The sequence below is a fragment of the Cupressus sempervirens genome, chromosome 11 (assembly GCF_028749045.1).
Source record: "Cupressus sempervirens isolate cs-2001-9-10 chromosome 11, ASM2874904v1, whole genome shotgun sequence".
NCBI classification, from domain to species: domain Eukaryota; kingdom Viridiplantae; phylum Streptophyta; class Pinopsida; order Cupressales; family Cupressaceae; genus Cupressus; species Cupressus sempervirens.
The window spans coordinates 303777116-303785581 of record NC_143128.1 but is presented as its reverse complement, the minus strand read 5'-3'; positions in this window follow the sequence as shown (position 1 = coordinate 303785581).

The following is an 8466-nucleotide window of genomic DNA, read 5'->3' as shown; positions in this document are numbered from 1 at the left end:
TTATATTAATAAGTGATAATATTTCATTAAATGGGGTTTAAATGAATTAAAAATACTTGTTGTATTATCTCACTCATGCCTTCAGTGCTAGTACAAGCTAGGATGGGAGTAAAGAGGATGCTTGGTTGCGACCTTGCCTCGTTAGTATGTCTTCTATGTAAGAAAGGATATTGATGTCGCATAGAGTCATTGGAAGGCTGGGGTTCAGAGAGGTTGCCCAGGTAACCTTAGAGGGTACTCATGTGATGACACTTTCCCACATGCATATTAGGCTTCCTGCATATCTTCATTGCCTTTGGGATTAGATGTTACTTGTGTACTTGATACCTTTGAGATAAATTGCTATTAGAATTCCTTGAGCTAGATTCGTGTTACAATTTTGGATTGTTATCCATTTGGGACTTGATATTATCTCCTTAACATGATGGGAGTGGTCCATTTACATTCCACACAGTTAGGTGGTAGTGTTTCTTATAGCATTGAGATCCAATAGTTAGATGTCATTGATGGATATACTTGTGCAGATGTTCCACTCTTCTAATCTTGTGATTTTATTCTATGGTCTTATGTTGATTTACTATACTTTGATTTTTGAGATCCTGTGAGATGTTGTATCTTATCATGATGTATATATTTTTTAACATTTTATACCATGTGACTTGTACAAAGGATGATTATGCATTTTGGTTATGCCATGTGGCATCTGATATACTTGTATATTATTTCATTTAATTTCATACTTATGATATTCCTATGTTGTGGACTTTTTTATGTATCAAATTTAATCTTTAAAAAAACTTATGCATGTGATTTAAAGTCATGGAACCCTTGAGAGATTTAACTGTTAAATGTTTGTATGTATGTGAGTTATTGTTTCCGCTATCTTATCTCTTGTTATTTTAATCTTTCAAAAAGAAATATTGGTAAACTTAGTGACATAATATGTTTAATTTCTTTTGGGTTCCCTGGAAAGTGGTGGGGCATTACATATGAACCCGCCATCAAAGATATGTGTGCCACTTTGGATGCTCTGACCTTGAATCCTTTCAACTTCGATCTACAATTGACGCTTGCTAATCTTTGTCAGCAAAAGTAAATTGCTTTTAATTATGGTGCCAAGGGCACCCAAATCAAATCCCATCTCAACTGGCTTCAGATTGGAGATCAAGCTTCCTAAGGGTTTTTCAAGCTCTTTATGCCCATAATACCTCTGTGGGGATCAAAAGAATCAAAGATGGGCAGTAAGTTCTTTCAAACCTTCCTCACATTCTTCAAACCTTTGTTCATCATTATGAAAAGGTTTTCACTACCCAAAATTTCACTCGAGAGCATGAGTAGGCCTTGAAAGAGTGTATTGTTATTACTCTAAATTGGCTTGTAGCTAAGACACATGTTTTCTGTGAGCAACTGTTTACCCTCAATAACCTTAAGGAGGTTGTCTTTACCATGGTGGATGACAAGGCCCTCAGGTGTGATGGGTTTCCCTGTGAATTTTACAAAGCTTTTTGGGATGCCATTGGGCCTAATCTTCATAAGATGTACCTAGAAGCATTTCACTCCAAATTTTTAGGCAATATCATCAATAAGGAACACATCAAGTTCATACCTAAATCTAGCGATCCAGAGGACATTTGTAATTAGTGACTGATCACTTTATTGAATTTTTCCTATAAAATCATAGCTAAAGCATTAGTGCTCAAAATTTTCCGCCTTCTACCCTTGATTGTTCGACCCGAGCAGACTGGCTTCATCAGATCCCATTTTATCTTGGACAACATTATTGTCGTTGGAGATATTCAAGACTAAGCTAAGTTACTGAGAGGGGAGGGGTGAATCAGTAACTTCTAAAACTTCAACAAATTCAACCTTTAATCCAACCATTCATCATATAAATTCTAATCTAATTGCATGCATAAGAAACTAAAAATAGGAAAGCATTCATAACACTTGACACAAAGATTTGGTTGTTGGAATGTCTTAATGGAAAGAATGCTTCTGAGAGGGGGGGGGGGGGGGGGGGGGCGGGGGGGGGTGAATCAGAAGTACTAGCCTTTTCTTTCTCTTTCAAACCCTTAATATATAGCTTAAATTATCATGCATGCATATAAATATTAAACAATTTTGAGAAAAAAACATGCATCACCACATAACACTTGAGATTTTGGTAACCCAAAAACCCTCTAGGTATAAGAAGGTAAAACTAGGGTGGGGATGATACCCACAAAATTACTACAGCAATTGATTTCAACCACTTCTAATGGTTTTCCCTGTTAAAGGCCACAAAACACTATTAAATGTGACCCTGTTAAAGGATTTCTACACCCTTTTAGGAGTGTGCCTTGTTAGAGGACTTAAGAACATTCAACTTAGAATGCCACCTTGTTAAAGGATTTACATATGGCTATTAAACCTACCTAACTCAATAGGATTTCCAAATTCCTAATACAATTGTGAGAGAGTATTAGAATAATACACCTGAACTAATGCAATCTCTAATGTTGATTTCAGGCTCTTGATCTGCTCTTCTATCCCTGATCTCTGCTAGATCTGATCTACTAATTGTGTTCCTTGTTCTATTCTGATCAACTAGATGTGTAAATGTTGTCCTTTCCTCTTAATCTTTGACACCAATATTCTGCAACGACCTTAATAGGCTTTGCTTTTCTTTCTTTCTCACAATTCCTCTCTCCTCTCTATGTTCAATGGCATCAAGACTCCCTTATAAAGATTAGTGGTCTGTCATGCATCCTTGATTCAAATGTTCCCGCTCAAACCCTTGAAATTCACCCATTGGTTGCATGTAATCTCTAATTTTTTGATTGGTTGCATGAGGATCGCATAGGTGATTGTGAGGATTTGATCTTATCCTTTTATCCTGTCAATGAGTCATGCATAACCGTTTTTCATCTTGGCTTGCGATTGCACAAACTTTTATGTTGATCTTGCATTGCTCGGCACATGAAGTAATACTGATGCTTGGCACCATCTATTCCAGATTTCTCGGTATCTACTATAGTTTTTGCATTACTCAGCACTTGTTAGTTTTTTGCATTGCTCGGCTTCTACTGATTCTTGAATTACTCAGCTCATATAGGATTACTGTGTCACTCGAAACCTATTGGATTTCTAGCTCGGCTTCCATTGTGTACTTGGTATGTATAGTGAAAAGGTTAAGTGTGTTGATACTCATTTGTCAATCTTATTTATTTGATCAACAATCTCCCCCTCTGACATGAGTGTCAAAAACACTTAACTGATTATTCATGATCCAACCATTATATGTACATTCTTCACTTACAAAATTTCAAAAAGATATTATAGTCAAAAATATACCTTATGACTCCCCTTGAGTTGATTATGCCTTATCATGTCATAAATTCTGATATCTTGTGCCATTGTGCCTGATGTTCTATGTTTCTGACCTGTTCTTGCCTTTTTATCCTGTTATCTCTTTATCTTTCTTGCTATATGCATTTCTCCTCCTTTAATATATCTCCCCCTTAGAATATTATCTCCCTCATTATTTATTATCTCCCCCTTTTTGACACTGATGTCAAAGGGTCCTAAATGGGAATGCCATGCTTGGCCAAAAATGTTTTATTTACCTCAAGGAGAATTTTGAGAGCTGCATCCTAGTTATTCAATGCAATATCCAATGACTTGTGTTGGATTGCAAGCTCTGCTGCTAGATCAACAAGTCCTTCATGTGTAGAAATATTTGGATCCTTCTTTAGGACTGTTTCTGAATACATTTTCTCCTTGTGTAATACTTCCAAGTGAGGAGTGATAGAGGCTTGCATTTGCATCAGCTTTTCTTTAATAGTAGCCTCCTTTGCTGATAAAGCAGCTAATTCCCTCTGAATGTGAAGCGTTTGAGAAAAATGCTTCTCACTATGTGTAGGATTTGAGGGTAGTTGCATACTAGAGAGCTTAAGGTTGCTCTCAAGGTTCAAAATTTTTTTATTTATTTCTTGAGTGAATCTAGAAAAATCACACAATTTTCTATAAAGGGAAAAGATGTTCCCTAGTATAATCTTTACCTTATCCAATTTCTTGGCTAGATCAACCTATCCCAAAATAATGTTATTGGCTATCTTTTGGTTGACTTTGCCTAGAAACTTCTGTTAGATTAGGTGAAAAACTAATCTCCCAAGAACACTTGCATGCATAAACCTGTCACATGGATGAAGCAAAGAACAGAGGCAAGGAAAAATCAAGGAGACCAAAAAGCCAGATCCATCTTATGGACATGCAAAGAGCAATATCTCATATAATCCAATAAGTGAATTGTCTAAAATACAAAGAGGTGAATCCTTATAAAGGAATCACGAAACCCAAAAAGGGAAACTAAAGCCTAAAAAAGCTAGGGTTGCACAATATAATTAATAAAATATTAATTATATGCACCTACAAGATAGCTTAAGAAAACTAGAGTAATAGGCAACTTAATTAATTAAATCAAAGTGATTTAATTAATAAGTTAGAACAAATAATTACTCTAACACCCCCCCTTAAGCGAAGCTTGGGAGGAAGCTAACCTAGCACAGCTATGAAAGAGAATTGGGTCCCGGCAACAAGGTCAGATCAGGTACCCAATCACAAAAAAATCTCTATAAAGAGGAGAAATAGAGAAAACCACATGGGAAAAACCCTACTTCAAAAAGAGATAGAAAAGAAGCTGAAAGAAACTAGTGAAGGACTGAAGAAGCCTCCAAACTAGGGAATGTCCCAGAAGATAGGAACAAAGATGATCATGTAGAACACCACTAAAGCATGTAGAAGCTGCAAAGCTCTGTCAAAAGTAACTGCTGATCTGAAAGACCTCCACTGAAATAGAACCTGACCAGGTAGAGAAGACTATAATCTGCATCGAATCAAGAGGCACACAAAGGCAAACAACTAAACTCGAAGATACAGATGGCATGAAACACCAAAGCCTGAAGAGCTGATCAATCGAACCAAGGAAGCATGAGAAACAACAAAAGAACCCCCCCCTAAAGCAAACAAGGGTAAGGTGACAGGCACCTGAAAAGTGGGCCAAAAGAACTGCATGTCAAGGAACCACGATCAAGATGCACAAAATAGTACACGTGTGTGTACTGAGGTGATCAATCTCAGACACGTCATGAGGCTAATGTCACGGAAGGGACACTCACTAGACAAAGGAAGATGGCAAACAAAGGAAAAAACATCAACCCCCCATGGCACTTTATCAAAGTAGTGCATGTACACTAAGGCACAAGATATAATGAATCCCAAGAATACAGTAATCTGTATTAGTGTCCTCAGATGACACTACTCGAATCAGAAGGCAAACAAAGGCAAACAACTGAAACGAAAATACAGATGCAGTATGGCACTTTATCTCAGTGTGTTGCATAAAGATGCTTACAATGAATATCAACAATGATCAGAAAAAACATGAGGCTGAAACAATAGAAGGTAGAGCCCAAAACGAAGCAACTGAAGCAACAAAATCGATCCCCGGACCTGAAACAAACAGGATATCCACCAGAATGCTAAAACGCAAAAGACTGAATAGGATGTGCCTGGAATAGAATCTGGAACAACAACCAGCATCACTGGAAAGAGAACAGAAAGAGCTTTCCATTGATATAAAGAAGTCCAAAATCGGAGATCGGAAGCTCAAGATACGCCTCCCAGAGTGCAAAATAGAACATCCGGCTTTGACTACCAAAACAGGCAACCAAACTGCATCAAAACTCAAAAACACTTGTACCAACATCTCCGTCTTGGAACTAGCTTTCCGGCGCATTTTTCGGATTGAAAAAATACATCTGTATGCTCAAGTTACGGAGAAAAAACCTCCAGGGCCTTTGAAAATGCAAAAAATTATTTTTTTTTAATAAAAAAAATAATAAAAAAACAAAAAACCTCCAAAAAAATGCGCCACCCCCTCTCCGCCGGCGAAGCGGCGCACGGACGGAGGTTGGACGGAGGTCACCACGAGCGGGGCACAGCGGGGCCGCGGCGGGAACCGCTGAGGGCCGCTAGCGGTGGCCGCTAAGCGGGCCGCCAGCGGTGACCGCCAGTGGTGACCGCTGCGGTAACCGCAGCGGAACTGCTAGCGGTTAGATAACCCTTCCGAATCCAATGGAAGCGTCCGTTTGAGCCCAAAGTACTCCAAAAAAAAAAAATTAAAAGTTGTCTGTACAGCCTCCCACTGCTCCGAAAAAAGCAGCTTGTGAAATGCTTCAACAAACCACGAACAGCGAGCAACAAGCTTGCTCTGATACCATGTTAGATTAGGTGAAAAACTAATCTCCCAAGAACACTTGCATGCATAAACCTGTCACATGGATGAAGCAAAGAACAGAGGCAAGGAAAAATCAAGGAGGCCAAAAAGCCAGATCCATCTTATGGACATGCAAAGAGCAATATCTCATATAATCCAATAAGTGAATTGTTTAAAATACAAAGAGGTGAATCCTTATAAAGGAATCATGAAACCCAAAAAGGGAAACTAAAGCCTAAAAAAGCTAGGGTTGCACAATATAATTAATAAAATATTAATTATATGCACCTACAAGATAACTTAAGAAAACTAGAGTAATAGGCAACTTAATTAATTAAATCAAAGTGATTTAATTAATAAGTTAGAACAAATAATTACTCTAACAACTTCTTCTCTGACCATTCCATCAGTTTTACATTTGTATCATGGTCTTCATTATTCACTTGGTCAACCATATCAAATAGTTGCTCAAGGATTGGTCTGGTTGAATCTAGAGGTTGTAGGCTGAAGGCATCCATGAATATATCTTTGATCTCATTCATTTCTTTCTTGTATTTGAAATCTTTCCTCATTGCCTCTTGCCTCCTTCTTTTGTCCAATGCACTCTGTATTTCATTCATCTTTTCTTTAGTTAGAGTTCTTGAATCATAATAGGGTATTTTAATTTCTTCATCAAGCTCAGGAATACCATAATGAATGGTCCTAGCTACCCTAGTAGAACTTGAGCTTGGTGTACTAACTTGTAAAGTTAGCTTGTCAGTACTCAGCCGCTAAACAAATTTGGTAGGAGTTCCTATTCTTGGTAATTCAACCAAAGTTTGTATTGCAGACTCCTCCTTATCCTGTGTTTCTTCCTTATCTTCTTCTTGTGTCACTGTTGTTGGGGGTGTACTTGTTGTCTGTAATGGTGTACCTGTGACTTCCCCTATTGTTGCACTCGACTCCTGATGAGCTTGCATGGCTATTCTTGGTAGTGATGGAGGTAGTAGAAATGGGAATCTAGTAGTTTGAGTGATCTGAGGTGGTTCTTGTGGTGACACCTTGGCTTCTTTGAGTTTATCTACTACCTTTTGAAGTTCATCTACACTGACCAACATGGGACTTGTACATAACTATGCTTGAAGAGTTGTTTGGTCAAGGATCTTAGTGAGATCCTCTACAGTTAGTGGATTGATGTTTTTACTTGAGGTGTCAACAACATCCTTAATCTTTATGATTTCTACAGGTGTGATAGTAGAGTGAGGAGGAATAGGAGGTGGTATTTGTGTGTCTTGCACACTTTTCTGCTCATCAGTACCTTTTCTTTCCTGCTCTTCAACCTTTTTCTCTACTTTTGTCTTCTCTTCTCTCCTCTTCCTTCTTTTCTTTGGTTTAGCAACAGCTTCTTCTTTTTATTCCTCTTCAAGGAAATCTTCAGTTTTCTTATATAAATTCTTCCATGATCTTGTGGTTTTGTGTACAACTTCTTCAATTTTGTTTTGAAGAATGGAGAATGCTCTATACTTAGGTGTAAACCTAGTATTATGCATTTTGACTGCTTTAGTTATCTATTCCCTTGTCAAATTAGGCAGTATACTTGCTAGGGTTGTTTCCCTCATCTCCTTTTCCATCATTAGACAGAAATGCCATCTGTCCTCTACAATTTTAGACAATTCTTTTGGCGATTGCCCATCAAGTTCAAGAGGTGTATACTTGAACTATGTCATTAATGTATAGACTGATTCTTCTATGCTATTCTGTTCCTCTTTACTGAACTTATTGAAATCAATCTTTTTCATATCACTTAAGTCTCCATTCATAATCTTTTCACATAATATATCAACTGAAGACTTAGGAGGATGACTTACTTTTTCAGAGCCACATATATTTTCCTTTTCCTTGGCTCTTCCTATGCCTTCTTGATTGTTTTCTTCTTCTTTGTAGCTTCCACTTTGTCTTTTTGTGTGGAGGCCCTTGTTGTAGCTCTGGTTGTTGGCTTCTTAGGTGTTGGCATGGCAACTTTCTTTGGTGTAGGCTGGGAAGCAGGAGGTGTCATTGCCTTCCTTTTGATAGCTTTGCCTTTGATGGGTGCTTACTTGACTCCTTCTTCCTCGGTACTCTCATCTTTGTCTTCACCTTGGCCTTGTGACAATTCAAGTGGCCCTTGTTTTGGCTCCTCTTCACTAATCTTCTCTACTTCTCCTACTGCACTTGTTTCTTCAACACCAAAT